Source organism: Castor canadensis, chromosome 14 (genome assembly GCF_047511655.1).
Source record: "Castor canadensis chromosome 14, mCasCan1.hap1v2, whole genome shotgun sequence".
In the NCBI taxonomy this organism is placed as follows: domain Eukaryota; kingdom Metazoa; phylum Chordata; class Mammalia; order Rodentia; family Castoridae; genus Castor; species Castor canadensis.
The window spans coordinates 76,166,928-76,191,896 of record NC_133399.1 but is presented as its reverse complement, the minus strand read 5'-3'; the positions used below and the strand labels follow the sequence as shown (position 1 = coordinate 76,191,896).

The following is a 24,969-nucleotide window of genomic DNA, read 5'->3' as shown; positions in this document are numbered from 1 at the left end:
GTAGTTCTACCTCCTTCTCTTGGAATAATATCTAGCTAACTATTATTTAAGAGATTTTATGAGGTCTGGGGGCATAAGTCAAGTGGTAAAGAACTTGCCTAGTCTGCTCAAGATCCTGGGCTCAATCCACAGTGCCACAAAAAATACAATATAAAAAGAGATTTTGTATCAGTAAATAGACTTCAGATATACTAACTTCAAATAACATCCTCAACATGTTAAATTCTAGATACACATACCAAGTAAAGTTATTATCATAGAACTTATTATAAAAGAAAAATAAATCAAGGATTGGCATGTTCCTTAGCTAATACTTTCTATTGTTCCTATAGCTAGATAAAATGCATTCTGTGAGCAAGGACTGCTGGATCTGTGGTGTCTATCAAAATGTCTAATTGTATCAATGAATCAATAAACACTAAGCAGGTAAAGTCATCAGATTATGCTGATAGTGGTAGTTGTATAAATTAGACTAAGGAAATTAGCACTGATTTTAGAATTAGAATGGTTTCCTTTCGCTGAAACATAGCCAGATCTTTAATCAAGTTATTTTGAAATTTACAAATAAATATTAGGTTTATTAGGTAATATATTTTCTGGACTAGAATGGTGTTTTTCATATTTACCTTATGTGAATATTCCTCAGTTGATAATGCAATTGAGTATAACTCAACTAAATTCTTCATTTTTCTAAATTTTAATTTATTGTTATAAATACTGCAGCATTATTTTTCAATATAATTCTTGAACATTCTAGATAGTGTCAAATGAATAACTTTTTGGTAATACAACCACCAGCATATTTTAATGAAAGAATATTTGTGGTTGAATTCACTGTGACTTTTAGAACAGACTTTATAGCTGTCTTCAACCAACACCACGGGTGAAGTGTTTCAGGGGTGAGAGTCCTGATGAAAACTGTAGGGAAGAACAGGAATTGGCTGTTTTCAGATTCTGCTGATTTCTGATGTCCCTGTGGTTAAAAGGACAATTCAGTTTCACCAAGCGTTCTCTTTTTGTGGACCTCATGGCAAAATCACCAGTTTTGCTATATAATAGAAAAATACTTTTGCAAACCTCCTTTATTGGTTATCTAGCCTCTCTGTGTACTTCCTCCATTCTCAGGGCTGTGGAAAGAAGCAGGACAAATGCGCCTTGAGAAAAAAAGAGAATGAAATATGAGAGATTCTTCCTAATTTGGAAAATAAAGGAAGGGAAAACTGCTGCTAAAACTCTGGTAGTAATGGGAGAGAGAAAAGAGAAAGGACAAGAAAAGGGGCACAGTGAGGAAGAGGGATAGTAAAGGGTTTGAAGGATAACTAAACTCATTGGGCTCGTGTTCTTTTTCCAATTTGAATTTTGTGAGAAATTCTCATAGTTACATGGGAGCTGCAAGGAGCTGCCATGACCATATCAAAGTGTAGAGCACTGGGGACATATTAGCCGTGACATAGGTGCTGTAGGGCCTCTGAGCTGTTGGTTTCTTGAAAGTGGCAATGGTATAATTAAGCCGAAAGTAGGTCTGAAGTATCCATGTAGCACAGGAAGGATCAGAAGCAGAAAGTCCCTGAACTAAGGACCAACAAATCTGCCATAAAAGCACCATAGTGACAGCCCCTACTAGGTGGAAGGTCCTCAAGGTGTTCCCCTCAGTGGATGAAGCTGAGACTCAGAGGTATTTGCAGTACCAAACATCAAGAAAAGGACACAGCCCTTGACTGAGAAAATGAACAAGCAACAATTTCACCAGGTACCATGGAGCAAAGTCAGGTGAAGATGCAAAGAAAAAAATCATTGACTTAAGTCCCTCTTCCCCTGTCACGAGTAGGGCTTAAAATTTCCTTTGCATTCACCTACATACCATTTTTTGAGGGTTTGAGTGCATGTGCACACAAAGTTTGTGTGTGAGTATATGGGTGTGCACATGTGCAGATGAGGATGCTATATATGTGCTATACAAAGATGGCAGGAACTGCAGTCTACAAGGCTGAGGTTTTATTTGACACAGGTGAAGTTGATGGGCAATTGCTAATTCCTGTTTAAATACTAGAAGAATGGCATGCAGTGCTGATGGATGTATTAGTCAGGAGATATGCATGAAGGAATTATTATGGGTATTGGATCATGTGATGATAGAGGCTCTGAAGTCCCACAATAAAGTCTGTAACCTGGAAAATCAGAAATGTCAATAATGTAATTCAGCCTGGGTCCACAGCCTATGAATCAATGGGTAGCCCATGATACAACTTGGCCTGAGAATCTGGAGCAGGGAGCTAGGGAGTATTAACTAGGGAGCTAATACTGTAGTCTGAAGGCCTAAGAACTAGGAGCACTGATGTGCCAGCACAGGAGAGGTGAATATCCGAGCTCCAGAAGACAGAGCAAATTCACCCTGCTTCCACCATTTTGTTCTGTATCAGCCCTCAATGGATTGGATCATGCCTTCCCATACTGGTGAGAACAGATCTTAACTCACTCTACCAGTTCAAATGCCAATGTCTTCTGAAAGCACCCTTGCAGAAACATCCAGAAACAGTATTTTCCCACTTGGTATATAAAATTAATCACCATAAAGAACCAGTGAAAATATTCTTTTCTTTTACTCTTCTATTGGATGGTGCTGGAAGGAAGACTAGAACATATTGTCGAAACTAAGAAACAAAACAAATATGCAAATATGCATGATTGTGGTTAGATAGGCACCCTACTGCCTTTAGGTTAAATATGCAATTCATTGTGGAAAAGAAGAGTAGAAATGTATTAAAATGTTATCATGTACCTTAAAAATGGAATCCGTAATTATTGTCATTTCCCTTCAATTTTCAGTCATAATATTCATAATTTCCCCACATAAATAGCTATCAGTATCTGAAAAAGAGAAGATGAAGGACATTTCTCTGAGACCAAGTTTTATTTAATGCTGACTATGCTTTTGTGGATCCAATTTATCTTGGCAACTTTGGTCCTCCTTAAGGATCTACTACAATTTGAAGGAGGGGAGTTGAATAAGACAAGGTCTTTTGGTCAGAATTTTATACCTTATTGAGGTAAATAAGACAGACACACATAAATCTATAATGTTCGGTAGTAAAGCAGTGTGTGACAGCTACCATGTGAATGGAGCAAATGAAGTTTGTGCATCAGGCAAAAGTGACTGAGTCTTTCTGTAGTTTTACTTAAGTTACAATCCAAGCACTATAACAGCTCATAATGGGAGAAAAGATAAATGACAAGTACAGACTTTTAAAGTCAGGTGACCTACCAGGTCCTTTAAAAGGTTTCCCAGTGACTACTAAAGGGAAATTAGGGTTTTCCAGTTTTTCTGTATTTGATCCTTAGCTTCTACAATGAATGGGCTTTCTTTTAACTTTTATTTTTCTTTTATTCCCTTTCTTTCCATTCTACTGATTTTCTCAGTTCCTTAGTTATATCTCAATACCCCGGACCTCCTTGGATGAAACCAGCACTTGTTTTGACCTACATCAAAGACATTGGTTTCTCTCCAGCAAGAGGGTGTGAACTGGCATGTAACTGTGAGCCTTGGTGACTGTATTTTTGACCTCAGGATTCCCATAGTCAGATAATTCTTATTTTAGTATAATACATGGCTACTTCAAGATTAGACTTAGTTCCTTCTAGGAGTTGTAATAAATAGCATTCTTTTTCCTTTAGGTGAGAAAGTGAACTAATCCTCTTGGGGATGCTGCAGTAATAATAACCACAGTGTTATCACTAATCTACTTTAAAAGTATAATTCCTTAAAAGATGTATTTTACAATTTTTAAAGCATATTACTTTCACAGTTGAAGTAGTCAGGGTAAAGGTGCATTTTTAAGAGCTTACATAGTGTTTTTGCTGTCAGAAAATTTTTTCTTATGGTTTCACAGCCTTTCTCTTTAGAAAGGAAGAAAAAGATGACTCTCTTCTTTTCCCTGTTCTTGCATTTGTGGTTGTGCTCGGAGGTCTTGGAGAGAGGAAAGAGTTTAAAGATTCTCCAATAATTTACTAGTCAATTGCTAGATATATTCTTTTCCTATTTGAAGGGTGTCATGTGTTGTAACTGAACCAACATTTTGGCTCAATACCCAGTATAAATTTCAGGAACAGGCGACAGTGTGTCCCAGTACATTGTTTCAAATAACTTTCGTTGACTTATTTATGGAGTTCAAATAGTCATTGACATTAGGGCAGAAGGTTATTAGATTTCCACAAGAGACTCTGTCCTGGCCTGGGTACATGACATGAATACTATTCTGTCAGCACAAATATCATTAGAATTTGCTAAAATTGAATGACTCTTAGCAGCTTTACAGCTATCTTACAACATTTGACATCTATTAAGAAATGTTGTTTGGCACCAATGAGAATTCTTCACTGGCCGATTGATATCTTTAAAAGTATGTGAAAATAAGTGGAATCATAGTATCCCTGTTTCAATGTATAATGTTTACAAAATAAGTATTGAGGTTTTTTTCTCTTGAATGCTAACATTGACTTCTCTATGCCACCCACACCCCTCCCCTATTACCTTTATAGCCTTGGCAACTATAAATAAGTTGCAGAAAAATTACTTCTCTACTGTTTCACAATGCTTGTCTTATCTGACTGCCACAGCTGTCACATACCCAAATGCTCTTATTTAGGAGGTCTGTGACTTGAAATATTGTTGCTTATGTTCTTCAGTGGCTGAGAAACACTGTCATATTATTTTATGAATTTAATTCAATTTCCTTTGTTGTATCAGTATGTTTTCAAGTTTAGTCATTTCTTAAACATGCCATAAGAGATTATCTTTAGTCTCTTCCATATCATTCTCCTGTCTACTGTTAATATTTTATCCAAAAGAAAAATTCAATTTAAAATAGTAAGGGATAAATTTGTCCCTTACAATTACTGTATTGCAGTGTGCCTAATGTGAACCTACAAACTAATGATGATCCATTTCAATATTAGTAATACATTTTCTAAGTTCATTTTTGAGGCTTCCAAAATACTAAACAGTAAGTATTTCTACTGGTTTGTCCTTGTCATTCTGTTTGCTTTCTTCAAAATTAGATATCCTTAATATGCACATTGATAATGAAATATTGCCTAGAAAAAACACAGTGGTATCCATTTGAAAACTTATAGGATTTAATATTTTGTATGTATTTAAATTATGCATGTCTAAATTTTCTTTAAAATTTACCATAATTTAGTTTTCTCCTTACTTGATACTATTTATTCTATTGGAGAGCTTTTGCTATCTAAAGTATATATTTTGAGACAAAATAAAACAGAGTAGTCAAAAATATTTATCAGGAGGCAGAACATTATTATTTTATAATATTATTTCCCAAGACCCAGAAGGGTCCCTACAACACAAATTTTATTAAATATTTGTCTCAAAGATATGTAATCAACAAAGCATATTTTTAAATGTGGCTTTTGATAATCCAGCATACCTTGATAATGTTATCAACTGCATAAAGATTAATTTAAAAATTGCTTAAGCATGTTACAAAATCTTAGAACTAGGTAAATTTAATTCAGACTCATTATAAGGATATAAAAAGACTGTTAGTGAAGTTTAAGGAAATAATGACAGAATTTAATTTGTCTAATACAAGTTATACAAAAATCCTCCAAAATAATTTGCGTGAGAAAATACACTATCAATTAAGCCAATGCTAAGTATTGGGAGCGAGTAAAATTCTTACACAAAGAAAACACTGAAAATCCTGGAAAATAATACAAGAAATTTTATAGTGAGCAATGATGTATTATTAAATAATTTTTCCACAATTCTCCAAAGACTGTTAAAAAAAAATCATGGAATCAAGTAGAATGAAATTTAAGCTCAGTCATTATTTTGAGGGTTTGATCAAACTAAATAGTCAGTTTGAACAGTTTTAGCCAAACTCACTTTTTCCACAGTAGTACTGTTCTTTAGTTATGTTCTTTTCCCCCCTCTGAATTGTCAGAATAACTTTTTCAACTCAAGGCTTTTGTTTCTTCAAATCAATTGGATTATTTCCAAAAGCTAACATTTTCTGGGTTTCTTGGTGTCAGGTTGTAATTGGTTTAGAATGACTCTTTTTCTCTCTATTCAGAGCAAATATGTCAAACAGCATAAATATACAATCGAGTATCTTTCAAAATATATAAATACTGCTATTGCTAGAGAAGACTATATTAATATTTCAGGAAGACTTTGGATTAGTTCTGAAAGGTCAGGACGGAATCAAGGGTAGGCAGCGAGGATGAAGTGTCAGAGAATGAAGTGTCTCATTTGTTGGAGCAAGTGGTCTTAGTCTAAAAGTAGTGTGAGATTATAGATGTGTAGAATAGGTTGGGAAAATCAACTCCATCTAGATTTCATATTAAAGGTAATTAGAAGCTACTGGAAGGTGTTGGAAGAACAATGAAAAGGGAATTTTAGAGCAAGGCTTCACCAAAATAAATTATGGAGGAAAATAACAATGATAGAAAGAATAGACAAAGTACTGAAGTAAGTCCAAGTACATAGGCTTAGGGGTTGCACTATGGTGAGAGCTGTGTAAATTCAGAGGAAGAGATAAATATAAAGAAATTCAAAAGTAAAAACTACCATATAGGTTGGAGATGAGTTATATTCTTTTCTCTTTATCTAGGAACTGAGAGAAACCTAAAATATGGCATTATTGACACCCAATAGTGGTTACATATTGTTTTCCAGAATCTGACTTTGCATTTATTCAGCAAATAAATATAGAGAACATCTCAGAATCAGGATGTAGGCGATAGGGGTGATTTGTTAAGAAATGAATGTGACATCATTCCTGCCTGGAAGGAGCTCAATGTCATGTACTATACTTACAAGGCTATTAATATAAATACTCACATAGGAATCACTTTAGGATACAGCAGTCAGTTTATTCTTAGAAATGAGTTGCAAATTCTAAACTTAAAAAAAGGCAGAGGAATCTTAAAATTTCTTCAGTTGTTGTAACAGTAATAAGAGTCTTGCTTAAGATCTAAAAGTTGGAATGAAACAAAAATAATATTTAAATATAAAACAAAACTGTTAAAACTGTAATGTTAAATGAAGTTGAAAGTACCAAGTAAAATTAAGATTTTTTTCAAAGATAAGCTTTCTAGTCCTCTCTAATGAAAAAGCCCAGAAGCATAATGCTTCCTAAAATAAGAAAAACTAAGTTAAACAAACTCACTTAATTATCATTAAAGACAACATACCAAGTCTTTAAACATTTGCAATTAAAACATGAGAATGAGATATTTATTCTGATTTTTAAAATAAGAACCATAGTATCAAGGTTAAAAAAGGTGATACTATTTGATAAATAAGGCTTTTACTTACCAAAAAATGGTAATTAATAAATGTAAAGGAAACAGTAGAATTAGAACATCCTTTTGCAAATTTTATTGAAACACCAAAGGAAAGAAACCTCAATAGATGCTAACATCTTTTGGCAAAGTGCTGGAAACAGAATATTCACATAATGCTAATTATCCCTCTACAAACTACTTGATACTTGCAAAGGAAGAAACATAGCATTCATAGTGGTAAGATCTGGCTACAAAAAATAGATGCAGTAATACCAGAACTCAGATATTCTGCTAAGAAAATACAACAAGAAATACCAATCTTCTCAATAAACTATTTTTGCCAAAAATATTTATTTAAACTACATCTAATGATGATCTTAGCTTACACTTTCACTTCATTAAATGTACAGGGAATAATAGAAACACATAAATCACATCATGAAAATATAATCTGACAAATGCAGACTATAGGACATCTGGTCTGACATCTAAAAACTTAATAACTGGAGAATAAAAAAGGAGATTGAAACTAGACATGTTTTGAAAGTACAAAAGACAGCTCGAGAGACATAGCAAATAACTGTATTGAGTATATTTGTACTGAGTATATTTTTATTGAATCCTGATTTTTAAAAAAGTATTATGACAGTTATTTGGAGAATTTGAACTTGAACTGTGCATCTGATGATATTAGGAAACTACTGTGAATTTTATTAGGAAGGTATGATAACACTATGTGGTCTTATGTGAATGCATTTTTTTCATAGAGAAGAATTTAGGGAAAAAAGTTATGCTATCTACAAATATGATTTAACAAAAATGTAGACAAATAAAGATATAGAGATATGCATGCATAGTATAGATCTACATTAACATAAAAAGGAAAATACTAAAAATTGTTGAATCTAGGTGATGAATATAAAGATATTTTAAGTGGTATATTTTCTATTTTTCTTTATGCATTAAAATTGTTGTAATGAAAGTTTTTTAAAGAATGTACTTGGGTGACAATAAAAGAGACACTAACTAGCTCCATTCCCTCAAGGATTTTGCCGGAGATATTCAAATAGTCTGCTTCTATGAATGAAGTTCAAAGGTATAAAAATTTAACTTTGGCAAATTAATGGTTGATTATAAGGGAAACTCCATCATTGAAAACCCCAGAATGAATACCTACAAATTGGATGGCAGAATTGCTCAAGTGGTAAGAGTGCCTACCTAGCAAGTATAAGGGTCAGAGTTCAAACCCTAGTGGCCAAAAACAGAGAAAAGAATAGGAAACCTGTAAATTGAATAGTATGTCATTGCTTCAGTATCTATCTATAGGCATTTAGTGTTTAGATCCTGAAAGATACATTACTAAGTGTGGTTTAGAGGCAGAATGGCTCAAATTGATTCTAAGACTCTTCTCCTGATCCTTCTGGGGTCAGAGTGTGCTTATTAAGTGTTACTAGCCAGCACAGACCCGGGATCCTACCTTCCAACCCACATACTCTTAGGCTAAAGAAAAAGCACTGTTTTGTAATTTATTTCTGCTTCCAGGAGAACAGAGAGAGCTTTTAAAGTTCTCACATGACTGGCTATAACACAGTTCCCTGGCAGGTCAAACTATCCCAATAAATATATCAGCTCAGTAACCCCTGGGTACTTTGAAAATGCCCCTCATTGGGAAAACATGTGACAAACAATGCCTTGTCCATAAAATTCCACACAGAGTTCAGAACTGTAAATCAACTGTGCATTCAGCAGGTTCTTTTCAGCTATTCCAGTTTCATGACTAATTCTTTGCTTCATATTCTTATGAATTTCAACAAGAGTCAATTATTTCATAGGGAAAATGTTTTTCACCAAGCAGAAAATTCCTTTCACCTTACTAAAGTTGGAGCACAATAGTTTAGATCTTTCCGTTCTTTAAAGCATAAGACATCTATCTAGCAAATGGTCATTACCTAACTACTAAATTAAAATGCTCTTTGAAGGTAGAATATGATAGAACTTAGGAAATTCATTAAGTCAGAAAGTATTCACTGAACTCTGACATCCTGAAAAGTACACTTAAAGAAATTATCAATATTAGGTTAACTTCATGTACTTGGGAAGTTACAAACATTTATGAAAAAGAAGCTAATCCACCTAAGATAGGAAATTCTTGAATTTAGTCATAAAATTTTATTTTTGCTCACACAGATTTTATGTTTGGTATTTTCAAAACTTGAATTCCAAAAGTTAAAACAATGAGTGTTATTTTTTTAAAAAATTGACTATGTTTTATTATTTATAAATTTTAAAATTAGGATATATTTGTTGTACAAGGGGGATTCATAGTGACAATTCCAAATAGGCTTATATTGTTCATTGCTTAGGTCACTCCCACCGTCTCTCCACTTCAACACCTCCCCCATTCCATTTAAAACAATTGCAAGAGGTTTCTTTGTTCCATTTCAGATAAGTATATGAAGTCCATCAGCCATATACCCTCACTTTAATCTCCTTCATTCTCCCTTTCCCTACCACATGTACTCCCCTCCACATGAGGGGAGAACTTTCCAATGAAAGTTCTGCCTTTCATTGTTAATATTTAAGTCAATGGTCAAAGGGGTTTCTCAATGTAACCCTGTTTTGGTCTATTTAACCCCTTCCATTACTCTCCTTTACCCTTTATCTCCCACCCCCCATTTTTCAACAGCTTTAAGTACATATCCTTATATTTCGCAGAGGTTATGTTTTATAATATTGTTGATGCTCTATTATTCTCTTTTCCTTTCCTTCTTTCCCTGAGTTCCACAGAATAGTACCACTATTACAAACATGTTCTACACATGATTTTGTATGTGATCATGCTTGTTTTTGTGCATATGTTTATCTTTTGGATCTGTCTTCCATGAGAAAACATATAGTGTTTGTCTTTCTGAGTCTGGCTTACTTCATTATCATGATGTCCTCCAATTGCAACCATTTACCTTTAAACCACATGTCATTATTCCTTATGGCTGAGTAAACTCCATTGTGTGTACATGTCACATTTTCATGAGCCATCCATCAGTTATAGGGCATCTGGATTGTTCCATAGCTTGGTTAATGTGAATAGTGCTGCAATGAATGTAAGTGTACAGGTATCTCAATTTTATCCTGACTTACATTCCTTTGGGTATATGCCCAGGATCTTTATCTTTGCCAGCTATTTATCTGATGATGGACTAATATCCAGAATCTATAGGGAGCTAAAAAAACTCAACTCCCAAAAAACAACATCCCATGAAGAAATGGGCAAATGAATTAAACAGGGAATGCTCAAAGGAAAAGATATAAATGGCCAGTAAATCATGAAGGAGTGTTCAACTTCCCTGACTACAAAAGAGATGCAAATGAAAACTACACTAAGATTTCATCTCACCTCAGTTTGAATGGCCATATCCAAGGGCAATAACAGCAATAAATGCTGGCCAAGATGCAGCAAAACAGGAACCCTTATACACCATTGGTGGGAATGAAAATTAGTACAACCAATATGGAAAGCAGTGGGAAGATTCCTCAAAAAGCTAATGAATGCTATTTCTGACAATGGATCTATACACTTTCTGAAATCTTTCAAGTTAATTATCATGAATGAAACTTTCCCAAGTATCATACTTAGTCACTAAATAAACTATAAATTAACCATCAGTGTTTCCAGCATGTGAATATTAGCATTAAAAATAAATTCTGATCCTATTAAGCTGAAGCAGTTGAATTGAGTTACAGTTTCAAAAAATGGATAACTTCTTCATTATGTGTTACTTTTCAAATTATAGTTGGCCTTCCATTAGGCCAACCTGGTGTCCATATGCATAGTGGATTCAACTAACTCTACATCTAAAATATTTGAAAAAAGAAATTCCAGAAAGGTTCGAAAAAGCAAAAGTTGAATTCTCCACTTGTTGAGTGCTGGGATGAATGCATGAGAATGAAGTGATGTAGAGGATCTCCCTAATATAGACTCCTGCAATTTGGCAGATCCTCAGTCTCTCCCCAGCTCTTGTTTGATTCTTGTTTTATATACAATGTCGTTAAGCCTATGTTGACTGCATCTGACTTTTTTCTTGTCTTTATTCCTTAAACTGTGCAGCATGACAACAAGTTACATAGCATTTGCATTGTATTAGGTAGCATAGTGTGCTAGGTATCATTTAAAGCATAGTACCTGGAAGAATATCCATAGGTTCTATGCAAAAATACTAAGTCATATTATCTCAGTGAATTGAGCATCCAAAGATTTTGGTATCTACAGGAGATCCTGGAACCAATCCAGAGTGGTAAAACCACGGGCACTGTTAAGGAGTTTATTTTTATCTTGATATCAGTACTAATACATGAAAGCATTTAATAGGAGAGCACCATAATCAAATGCTTTCATTTATAAATTAATACACTGGATACTCTTAGTCAATTTGGACTAATATAACAAGATGCCAGAGATTGAGTGGTTTATAAACAAGGGAGGATATTAAGAAGTGCAAAATCAAGGCATCAGGTAGATTCAGTATCTGGTGAGGAACCACTTCCTCAAAGACAGTGTTCTTTCCCACCTCATTAACTCCTACTTACTCTTCAGCTCTCTGCTTAATTATCCTTTTTGCACTTACTTCCACCCAGTGTGTAGGTTTGTTCTCTCCTTGTAGGCTTTGGTCGTTTCCTTGTACAGAACCAACTTGCAATAGTGGCAGTGGTGACAGTTTGTAGAAGCTCAGTTTGCACTTACTGAAAAGTGACATTAGGTCATTCCTATGGGGGAAGCAGAAACAACTCAAGGGTCATAAGGAAGCTCCCATTGTCAGAAATATACTTCCCTCCCCAAGGCTGATTCTTTTATGTTTTATGTTAATTCCCATTTTAACACATTTAGATTCCACTCTGTCTCATTAAGGTTAAATTTCATTTCCCCTTTGCAATATATAATCCCTCAAATATTCTAGTTATTACATTAATAACCACTTGGAAATTTTTAATATTTTTCAAATATTAGTTATTGGCTTTAGTTGTGTTTTGTAATAAATGTTTAGAGAAACTTTCATTTCTAAACACAAATCAAATCTTTCATTCTTTAACAAAAGGACTGCAAACATCTTTTGAGCGTACTAGAATTTTGCTCTCTCAACTTTTAAATGAGAGCTAATGGAGTGAAGATGATTTTTGATGTATTGAAACTTTGTTTTTGTGTGTGACCTGTATTGATAAATATTTATCTTTATAAAAATTTATCTGTATATAAATGTCTGGTGATTCTGAAATGGACTTACCACATGGTTGTTACAACTTCATGTCAGGTGCATCCACAATTAAAATTTAAACTAAAATTTGTTTTCTGAGGAATTTTATGACACAGAAATCAATAATGCTACTTGGGAAATTTTTCAGGGTAAACCTTATAATGTTGGGGAATTAGGGAATGAAGTGACTACTTTTTAAAGGAGTCATTCTATTTTGGGGGAAAAAATTCATGAAATAGAAAGAATGTCCCCACAGAGTCAGGAGCTGTCAAGGCTCCTTTGAGGCCCTAACATACGACAAAAGAACTTGTACTATCTACAATGTAAGCTGCAAATCTGCACTGGGTTTTGCTCTCTGGAGTCTTGGAGCAGCTTTCACAGTAATTGTGGCTGAGTGTGGTGCACGCACTGCTTCAGGTGATGGAATCAGTACTGACTTTATGGACCAGGTTCTCTTGATTTGTACCGTTGTTAAATATTTTTTCATCCCTCACTTCCACCATGATAAAATGGAAAATTTTAAGTCCAGTCATGAATGCAGTTAATGATAAATATGACTATTTATTGGTGGATTCAGAAGTACCTAATGAGAACCTAATAAGAAATGTAATTATTCTTGATATACCTATAATTAGGATTATCCATCTTGAGACTATTTAATAGGAAAGAGAAAGAGAGATAGAGGGAAGGAGAGAAAGAGGAAGAAAGAAGATTTCTTTTGATCCCTGAATGTTATCTAAGCAATGATTAAAACTTAATAAAAAAAAAAGTTCAATGCCCATTAGTTAAGTTTCTCAAAAAGGAATTCAATGAAAGTATATAAGATAAATGCTCTGGACTAACTGGGTAAGATAAAATACATGCAATAGAGCACTTTTGAAGAGTCCTAAAAGGTCTTCTCATACTTAAAAGCAAATACTAAGTGGTCTGAATGCATTTAGACAGTGAATAATGTTTTCACTGTAGAAGACTATTTGCTAGAAGATTTTATGTTATAGTATTATTTTATACTTTTATAAATGCTTATTGGATTTTATTATGAATTGATTATTTTAATCATTAGGAAATCAGCTGAAACCCCAAAATTATATATCTATTATTCCTAAACAGTAGTAGAATTTAATTTTTCTACTGTAAATTTACATGTATTTTATTTCATTTTCTTCTTGCTTGTTTTCTCCTCATTTGTCATTAAATCTTTGATCTTTCTTTAGGGCCCACAATCACAAATAAAAGGGAATGTTCCCAGAAATCAAAACAGACTGCTGGAGGATCATTGTCTTCTTGCTTATTTGTCTATTTGCTGGTTCTAATACATTTCTTGTACAATTAGCTATAGCAGGATCTAACCACTACCATGCTGATGAGAGGATTCTCCATGTTAATAGGCTTTCTGATGCAAAAAATTCAGCTGTTGTAACATACAATACATTGATCAAAAGTATCTTCTAAAGTAGTCATCTGGGGATGTAACTCAGTGGTAGAGCACTTGCCTGAAGGTGCAAGGTTCTGGGTTCAATCTCTAGAATTGCAAAAAAGAAAAAGAGAAATAACATCTTGCATATTTTACTCTTTTGATATATTTTCCTCATTATGATTTATAAATATGCTAAGAAATAAAAAGTATTGTTTTACCATGTAAAATATGTGCTAACCACATATGTCTAAGTCAGAATTTATTGAATGTCTACCTTTTGTAAGTACATCAACTGTTTTGCATTAAATTCTTACAGGAAACAAGTATATTAGGAATTAATGGGTGATCCATATTATAAATATTAAAATAAAGTCTTGACAAGGCATTTCTTTTTTTTTTAAATTTTATTCATACATACAATGTTTGGGTCATTTCTCCCCCTTCCCCCTGCCCCCTCCCTGGACCACCCCACCTCCTCCCTCTCCCCCCCACCCCTTCACTTCCAGGCAGAAACTATTTTGCCCTTACCTCTAATTTTGTTGGAGAGAGAGTATAAGCAATAATAGGAAGGACCAAGGGTGTTTGCTAGTTGAGATAAGGATAGCTATACAGGGAGTTGACTCGCATTGTTGACAAAGCATTTCAACTAACTATATTTCCACAAAACTAAAAGTACTAGCAAAACCAGAATTTAACCTATGTTGATTTAAAAACTGTATTCTTCCTAAAAAACAATTAGCAGTAAAATGATATAAGTAATTGGCAATGAAGAAAGATATTTAAATAGTTGTCCCTATAGATGTAAATAAAATGACTCACTTAACTGGGTAGTATGGTACTTAGCATAATCATGTAATAAAAAGAAAAAAATTTAAACAGAAAAAAAATCATATTTTACAGATTTATTAATCTGTATTATAGCTAAATGATTTAAGAACATATCCATAATCTCAGTTACTTACAAAATAAGGGGCTTTTTTTGCACTTTACTATTTTTTTATTTTTTATTTCTTTTTTTCCTATATTTTTGTAGTACTGGGGGTACATTGTAATATTTACAAAAGTTCTTACAATCTATTATAGTTGAATTAACCCCCTCCATCATTCTCCTTTATTCTCCCCCTACTGAAATAAAGGCTTAATTTTGGCACCCATCACAGTCCAACAGTGCTCAGCATGGTCAAGGTGATGGAGAGAGGGTTTACATGTCTGTTTTCGTGCCAGTACCATGCTGTTTTTCTTGCTATGGTTCTGTAGTATAATTTGAAGTCAGATATTATGATGTCTCCAGCATTGCTCAGGATCATTCATGGTTTTTTGTGTTTCCATGTGAATTTTAGGATTGATTTTTCTACTTCTGTGAAAAAATATTGGAATTTTCATGGAGATTACATTGAATCTGTAGATTTCTTTTGGTAGTATAGTCATCTTGACAACTTTAATTCCACTGATCAATGAACATAGTGTCTTCTGCAATTTCTTTCTTTAAGGTTTTATAGTTTTCATTGTAGAGGTATTTTTACCAGTGTTAGGTTTATCCCTAGGTACTTAATTTTTTAAGACTTGTAAATGTACTGTTTTTCTGATTTCCTTTTTAGCCTGTTCATTATTGCTGTATAGAAAAGCTACAGACTTTTTTTCATATCAACTATCACTAGTTTGCAGTTTCTGATTAGTAGGACTAAATACATCTTTTCCACAACTCTATTTCCTCTATTTAGAATGAAGTAATACAACTTTTATGATTAATCTCAAAAGTTATCTTTAAAGATTCAATATAAAGAATTTTTTAAATGGATGTTGCCATATTTATCAGTCACCTTGACTTCTGAAGTCTAGGTTTCATTAGAATGTACAAGAACATTTCCATGAAGTCCAAAGACAACTCAGTGACCATGAAGTCCAAATGGAGGGCAAGGATGTTACATATCACAGTGAAGAGAGCTGATGCCCCTACTCTCTTTGATTCCTTGCAGAAAATTACTACCTCACTCAAACTAACTGCAAGTCAGTTAAACAGTTCAAAAGTGAGAATGAAGAACAAAGCTATTTTCTTTATACATATGGGAAGGACATTCCTTTAGCCCCCTTTAAATTGAATTCTGTGTTGAGTTGGTGAACAGAGATAGAATGGGACATGTACTGCTCCACAATGGGTCTCTGAGGACACGGACAATATTACATCTCCTGGGCTGCTGAAGAGTAGGTGAAGAATGGACTTTATTGTACTTTCTTATTCTTAGGAATCAGTTGTACCAGCAAAGTTCTCTTGATTTGCACAGCACAGCAATAAGGTGCAGACAGTATCACAGGTCACCTTTGTGTCTTCAGGAAATAAAAAAAAAATCCAATGGCTGGGTTTTCAATGGTCATCCCCTGCACTAGTACCCTTAGGTCAGGTGGCACACATCTGGGCAGGTCACTGTGTAGCAGGCAGGACAGATGCCTGGGAATATCCTTCATGGAAGAGATGGGGCAAACTTTCCCAAAAGGGAAACTTCTTGGCAGATAGAGGCTGGAGCCACAATACTCACCTCCAGTGAATCTGGCTCCTTTTCTCCTACTCTGGGATTAATCAGACTACCCTAGAGGAGTAGAGATGAAGAGCTGGCCTGGCAAGACCTCTGGTCTCTGATCTATAGCATCAAACAGACGATAACAAAGTGATCTAAGAGAGTTAGAAACAAAAGAGCAGTTTACATATCAGATGTTGATTTTGAAACAGTCTTTTTGAGTTCAGAATATTGGCAGCAGATACCAGGTAGAGAGCCCAACCTGTCTGTCTGTTGGTTCCTCCTGAGCAGCTCTGAACACTTCATATATAAATGGAGTGGTACAGTTTGTGGTTGATAATCTTCCTACAAGTTAACAAGAGTTAGCATTCTTAAGGGAATCATGGAGGTACTGGCTGCAAAGGTGTGGCCACATTCTATAAAAATAATGACATGTCCATTTTGCACAATGTTAGAGTACCTATTCATGCAAATTGGACAACTGACAGTTCCAGAGGGCCTGAATCCTGTAACTCACTTGTCCTTGGTACTTCTGGGAGAATGGGTTGTCAGATTACAACTTAGGCTCTGAAGAGTCACAGGTGAGGCCCATGATTTCATTTCCAACTGTTCCCATAAGTTCTATGGGTTTTGCTTCTGAGGAAATCTCAGGGGTAGAGGGTGCTTCCTGAGTTTGCTTCTGATCTTGTCTAGAATTTACTGTTCCACCATGATGCTTTCCTACACTAATTGTGCTCTTTAGCTCTAAACTTCAGAAAAGAAAATGATCTATAAAGGTTTGCAGAGAAGTAGAATGTTCTAAACTTCTCATGCTCATTGGTTGCTAATCCTCTAGGTCACAAAGAATTTAACACCAGGTAGATTTCCAGTATCTTCAAGTGTCGGATCTGGTCTGGTCTGGAAGGTCTGCAGCTAACTCACTTGAGCCAGGATGCTGCTGAAGAGACCAGCTGAAGCACGACTGAGCAGTCTCAAAGTAACACACTTCTGATCCCATATTCCATCCTTTTGCATTAGGAAAAGAATCTGAGAGACTGTCATGGGATGTCATAGGAATCAGTCTTGGGAGTAGCACATATCACTGCCACACATGTTATATTGGCAGAAATTCAGTCATATGATCTGACACTGACTGTATTCAATGCTGGAAAACAGTCTTCTTATGTGAACCACAGCTTTGTCTCTGCTCAGCAAAGTACATCGTTGTTAAAAGGAGTGGGCACTGGTGTTTGATAGTGAGGTGGAAAACCCAGAGAATGAACATTCTGTTAGAGGTCAGAGGAAAATTCTTCCCTTTGAGAAGAAACTTAGTTTTAGTTCCAAAATTACAAAATGAGCTACTAAAGACTATACATTTATTTTAATGTTAGAAGTATGTCTTACTAGTTAGTCTTCCCTTGCAATGCCAAGTTAAGCAGTCTAAGTATTTTAATTACAATAGTGATTTTGTAGCAAATTTTAATAAAACTGCAGTGTTTCATAAATTTCCAAATTATGACATAATTTTAAGGCACTATTAATTCACACTTTATTAAAAGTAAGCATTATGAAATTAAGGCTCATTTTAGGAATAAAGAACCAATTTTCCTAAAATTGTAAATTGTATCACTCTTGAATAGATGAAAAAAGCCAATGACATTATCCAATTCCCAAATATAGCAAAAGCAACAGTTGAAAAATTGTCTTCCTCCAACTTTGCCAATGTATATGATTCATGAGATTTATTTCCCCACCCTGTTTACTGTCATTGGCTTGGCTTCAACTAGAGACTGCCAATTCCTTCAGAAACAGCCAGGAACTCATGGCAACTTTATTACAAATGGTCTGCTTTTTACCATGGTAATATTTTATCCTATGTACGTAATTTTTTCAATTCTGAGAAGAACTTTGTTCCAAGATGGTGGATATTTGACAGTTCTATGTCCACGTTCAACTATTAAGCTCTCAGAAAAGGACTCTAGAAGGCGATTTATAATGTTAGCACTGTTGACATTTTTTAATTAAATTCTAAATTTCCTTCATCCATGCATTCTCTCACTTTAAGAATTTTTGGCTTACCTTCTCTCTGATGGGCATAGGAAAATAACTTGAACAGATTTAGGCTCCCAACTTATATTCTCATGAGGGGAGACAAGCAAGTGATCATGTAAATAAAATAAAATCCAGAGTGTGAAAATTTTTAAAAAGCACACAAATGGTGATTCTGGGTCTTTATGTAATGAAATTGGGTCTTTAACATAGAGATAAATCTGGAGAAGCTATTTTAACTAAAATGTATATGAATAGGGAACCCTTTGTGGTTTAAACTTAGAATCAAAGGTTGAAAAAGATCTAGTCACATGAAAAAACAGGAAAAGAGAATGCAAATTTGGTATGTGACTGATACAGTGAGCCAGTGACTGGGACATGGGGTGACTAGAAAGGAAAGCAAGGGGTAAGCCACACAAGGTCTTCTCTGTTATGGGAAGCCATTGAAAGATGGAAAGTGCCTTACTTCTATGATATGACTTATATTTTTACAAGATCATTTTATTATTCAAGGAAGAATAGATTGAAAAGAGCAACAGCTGAAGCTAGGAGAATGGTTAGTGAATGGTCCAGAAGAGAAAAAAAATTGGCTTGGATGAGAGAGCTGAGAGTGGAGGTGAGGGGGAGGGAGTATGAGATGTGTATGAGAGGCAGACGAGAAGATGTGAGGGAAAAAAAGAGAGACGTGAGAGACGTTCTTAGATTCTTCTCTGGTAACAAGGCCAGGAACGTGTCTGGGAGAGTTAAAGAACAAATTTGGAATATGTTGGCATATCTCAAGCTATTCGATATACCTATGAGACATTCAAAGAAGCAGTTAGATACTGTTCTGGATCTAGGAGGAAGTTTGGGCTAAAGATATAATTAGCATTATCAGATTATAGATGGATCTACATTCATGGGAATGTGTGAAACCAACTACTAAAGCATTATATATATATGTCAAACTAAGAAAAGCGTGCTTAGAACCTAGCTATGAGAAACTTTAATTGTTAAAAGATAAGTAGGTAGAAGAGGAGATTTAGGCATAGAGTCTATATCTGGATGGGAAATGGCAGTGACTGAAAAACCCTGCATTAAAATAATCAGATTTTCTCATTGATAGGAACTGTCTTATTTGTGGGTGATTGAGAAAATAAAGATCTGATCATGTGTGCCCACCAGATATTTGAATTAGGTTCACTAATGCAAGGTATACGCAAGATGGTGTTTTAATGCTGGTAACAGACTTCCAATCTAATGTATTTTTTAATGTCCATGTGTATTAAGATTTCCACAAAACCATTACCATTTTCATTTATTTTGTCTAGATGTAAAGCAGACAGCATGTCACATTTCACATATTGCTAAAATTCCTGAAGCCTAATGTATACACATTTGTGAATTTCAAATGATTTGAAGTTCATGAATATCTTGAGGTTTGTTTGTTTTGTCTTGTTCAAACTTGTGGCTATCATGTTTTTGCAGTTTAACATATTTCTTGAGAGGAAAGGAATGTTTAGATTTCTAACTAAATGTACAATTGTCAGAGAGAATAGAAGTTAAACATTCAGGGAAACAAAGTTAATGCTCTTAGAAAATATTAGGAAAACCTTTAAATAGTTTAGGCAAATGCATTCAGTGTTTCATTTTTAATCAAACTCTGAAGAAAAAAAGATAACATTTTGGGAGAATTAATGAGTATTGTGGGTTAAGAAGTAAAGTAATTTGTAATTACTCCATTTATGTCAAAAACATACATCAGAAGTTTTTAAAATCAGTAATATGTTAGTAACATCATGTCAAAATAAAAATGTTTATATTTGATTTTGATGATTTTATCTCCTATGTCTTCACCATAACAACCTCATTATTCACACCTGCCAAGCTGATGGGTGAGAAAGTCAACTTGCCCTTGAATTCCAAATACTGGTTTCAGATCCTTGAGTATTCTTACTAATTCACTGTTTTTGCATGGTTCTGATATGCCTTTTAGAACACCAATTTGCTTATATCCCTTTCTTAAAACCTATTTACTTGAATCCTCATTTCTTTTCTTAGAATTCAGAGCCTTCTACAATATTTCCATATGCTCTCATTTTAAACATATTTCTTCCGCCCTTCCCAATGCAATCTCTGTGTTATAGTACAGCTAATACACTCATGGTTTTCTTCTTTCTATATGTTACGCTTACTAGTCAGGATTCTCCAAAGAGAGAGAATAAGAATATGTATAATTATAATAGGAGATTTGTTAGAGTGCCTGAAAATTCCACAACAACTGTCTATAAATTGTAGAGCTAGGAGAGCTGGCAGCTGCTCAGTTTAGGTAAGCTAGAAGTCTCACAGTGGGAGGGAGACCAGTGATTAAGACCTTTTCCAATGCCAAAGGCTATAAATTCTCCCTAATGGGTTGCTAGTCCAAGTATATATAAAGGGTGAAGAAGCTGGAGTTGACTATCCAAGAGTAACACCAGCAGAAAAATGCATCCAGTAGGGAAAGAAGACCAAGAGTCAGAGGGTGAATTTCACCCTTTTGCTTTTTCCTTCCATCTGGCCTCCAGCCTCAATTCATTGACCAATTTACCAATCTTCTCTGGAAACACCCTCACAGACACATGAAGAAGTAAGTTTTACCAGTTTTCCAGGTGTCATTCAACCCAGTTAAGTTGTTATCTCAAATTAACCATCACATCATGTAATTCCTATCTTAAAGTACTTTTGTATTTTTACCTCTACACTGTGACCAACCTATTGAATCACCTCCTCAGTGACAGACATTTCCTTCTTGTATACAAAAGTAGGGAAAATTGGGTCTTAGGCGCTTTTTACTCCTTCATGTTGTCTAGAGTAGTGTCAGCCAAATTATAAGCAGTTATCAGTAAATTCTAGTAATTGTCAATGAGTGTTTCATAGTTAGCTATATGATTAGTATACAGAATGCTTTTGATGAGAAGGGATAAGAAACTGATCAGTTAGGTACGGGATTAGATTCAAACCTGGTCGGGTCTTGCATCTACCCTCAAAAGACATGTATTCTACATGACGCCATACTAACTCTCACAGAATAGAGTCAGCAGTCATTTCCTAGATTCCATTGTTTTTTGCCAATTAATTTTATGAGTAAAAACCTTCTGCTTAGTCCCATCCTTGGTATTTTGTAAACAGAAGAATCCCTAATTTGTGCAACACACAGAAAGAGAATCTCCTTTGAGAATTTAGGGAACTGGCAAACATAATTAGATGATAGATTTTTAGGAGATACTGTCTCTTAAGTTTTTGTACACATATGAAATATATATATAGATAGACAGGTAGAGAGAGAGAGAACAAAACATGTTCATATGTATGTACAGATATAGGTATAGATATATATATGGACAGTACTGATGACTAGGTAAAAAGGGCATGCATGTAACCAAGCAATGGAATATGTAGTAGATGCTATGGTGAGCTACCTAGGTCCCTTATAGGATTGGAGGAAATGTATTACCTCTGTGGTCCCTGAATAAATGGTTGAGGTATGCATCACAACCATATGATGTTGGCCCCTGCTTCTTGCAGTCCTTACACATGTAATTATCAATAAAGAACTCCAACAAATAACAGGCAAGCAAATCTCCAGTTTAGGGTCTGTTTCCAGGGAATTAACCTAAGACGGTGTATGTTCATATCAAGCATTAATAACAACTTGTTCCCACTCTTGTTCCTGCTTATAGAGAGAGTCCCATGGGCAGTATTTTGACCCTTTGAGTTCAGTTTCTCTTCTGTTTTCTACTTCTTCCCCTAAATTTGTTAAAATTAATCTCAGCATTTTAGGAATATGTTCAATGTTTCTTTTAAGAGTCATTTATGTTTCTTGTATCCTTGGAGAAGTAGATTTATTTAGAATAAAAACATAATATTTGACTCAGAAAACTTGAATTTTGAATTTGGACCTGATAGACTTTAGCCTTTTAACATTTTTTTTGTCAGTACTGGGATTTGAACTCAGATTCTCATACTTGTTAGGTAAACATTCGACCACTTGAGCAATAACCCTAACCCCTTTCACTTTAATTAATTTTCAGACAGAGTCTCACATCATTTTTTGCCCTGAACACAATCTTTCTACTCTGCCTCCAAAGCAGCTGTGATGATAGACTTGCAACAGTATCCCCAGTTTTTTGTTGAGATAAGGTTTTGCTAACTTTTTGGCTAGGATTTTCTTGAACTATGATCCTCAAGATCACTACCTCACAAGTAGGTGGGATTACAGGTGTGAGCCACTGTACCTGGCAGCTTTTTAACTTTTCTCTGCCTTTCTATATTTAAAAAATTAATTGTATCTATTCTATGGATGTTCCAAAGGAGATGAGAACCACATAAAAACATATTTGGAAGTTAGAAGTAGGTTATTACTTAAACATAACTAGATTTTTAAAAGAAATGCTATTAAAGGTAATAAGCTTTTCAGAAACATATTCTCCCATCCAAGGGCAGGGAAGGTTTGATGACTCAATTTGAATTTATGTAAATGATTTAAAATCATATGAATTTACAGATCCAGAAGACTTCAGACATTATCTGTTCCAATTCTGTTTTTCCCACAGTGGTCAATATTGAAGAATTTACCTACTGTTATATAACTAGTTAGAAAAAGATTCACATTGAAAAACCAAGTGCTTCCCATCTCCCTAGTGTCTAATAGGCATTTTTTTAATTTATTGAGATTATAATTTTATCAAGTTATTTTTGATTTATAATCTATGCCTGCTGCTGTTCATTGTTTTATAAAAATAATCTCTTTCTATTTTATTTCTATAATTCAACTTTGGTTTCTTTTCTATTTTCCTTTTTTTCTTTTGATTTAAAGACATCCCATAAAAACAAGCTCACATAGTACTGTACTGAACATTGTCTCTATAAAGAGTATGTGTGCCTCCTTTAGTATGAAATTGAGCTCAGCCCATGGTTTTTTACCTCTGTCACAAATAGGTATGTTTGTGTGTGTGTGTGCACATTTTAAATAATGTATTTTTCACATTACCACAAAAACATTTTATATAAGAAAATAACACATTTGACATATAGGAGAGAGAGCTATGAGGCTGGGTATAGCTGACTTCTGTCTCTGATTTCCCCATTTCAATTATTCTGTTTGACATTTCTGAAGACAGTTTTATATTTTAGTCAGAGCCATAAATAATGTCATTAAGCCAGAGAGGCTGAAGTATACAAGGATGGAGAAAAGAGATAAATTTTACATATATATATGTAAAGTGTCAAGGGGTCACTAAATGTTGAGTAAATCCAATTCTCAGCAGAACACACTGAGTGGCTTAAGGAAAATGCAAGTCAGCCTCCAGATCTCCCATCCAAGGGCAGGGAAGATTTGGGTGTTTGCTAGCAGTGCTTTTGGGGTACTCTAGTAAGGCCCTACCATCGATTGTCCTTCAGACAAGTTTAAGATGAGAAGGTTCAGTCTCCTACTTCCTAGTCCTCTGACAGCAAGGTGTCTGTCTCCTACTGCCTACTCCTTTGACAGCTCTCCCCAAAACTCCCTTAAATAAGGAGACATTTTCAGGAAGGCCCCAGGAAGACCCCATCACCTGCCTGCCTATGCATACTTGAGTGATTCCATGCAAACTCAGCCCACACAGGTATAGGCAGGGCCCTGCACAAGTCCTTGTAGAAAAAAAAAATCATCTCAACTTTCAATTTTTGTTTTCTGATTATTCTTTCCTTGATTATTATTATTATTTCTACTGATGGTTAATCTCAGGGCCTCATGCTTGCTGGGCAAGCATCCTATCATTAAAGCTATACCCCCGGCCCTTTCTTACTGTCAGTTATTTTTCAGATAGGGTCTCTCTTTTGCCTGCTACTGGCCTTGGACCACATTCTTCTACCTCTGCCTCCCATACAGGTGTAATTACAGGCATGGGTAATGTCCACTTCTCAGTTATTTTTGAGAAGCAGATATTCAAAATTTAGATGACCCTTTTCAATGACAATGCAAAGCATATACAGTTCATTCACAATTTATGAACTCAGCAAATGTAGATGCTTCTGGGAGATACTCAATATCTGTTTTCAAATATGACTAAGAAAATACCATATAATAGCTTCTGTTTGGACTTTTTTGCCAACAAGATCCTTTTGTCCTCAAATTGTGCAAGTAAAGATTTTGAGACTATTTAATACTTTAAGAAGTTAGTGATTTTAGTGCAAGTGGCTTTTTCCTTATGAGAAAAAACAAAACGCATAGACAGAGCTGTAAGAAAGCAAGATAGGCCTTCACTTACCTTAGAATCTAAAAGTCTCACGTGAAAATTGCTTGCAAAGAAGCTGGAAGATAAGGATTGATTTGCTGGGACTTGCATTCAAACCTAATGGCTTGAGGAAGTAATGCTTAATCTTCGTTCATTCAGGCTGTGACAACAAAATAGCACAGACAGGGTTGCTTATAGACAACAGATATTTATTTCTCAGAGTT

General features: G+C 34.8%; 1 pseudogene; it reads right to left on the bottom strand.

Annotated features, from left to right (window-relative positions):
* Positions 1-16,786: 16,786 nt before the first annotated feature.
* LOC109674768 (E3 ubiquitin-protein ligase RNF4 pseudogene) lies at positions 16,787-17,481 on the bottom strand (annotated as a pseudogene).
* Positions 17,482-24,969: the final 7,488 nt, after the last annotated feature.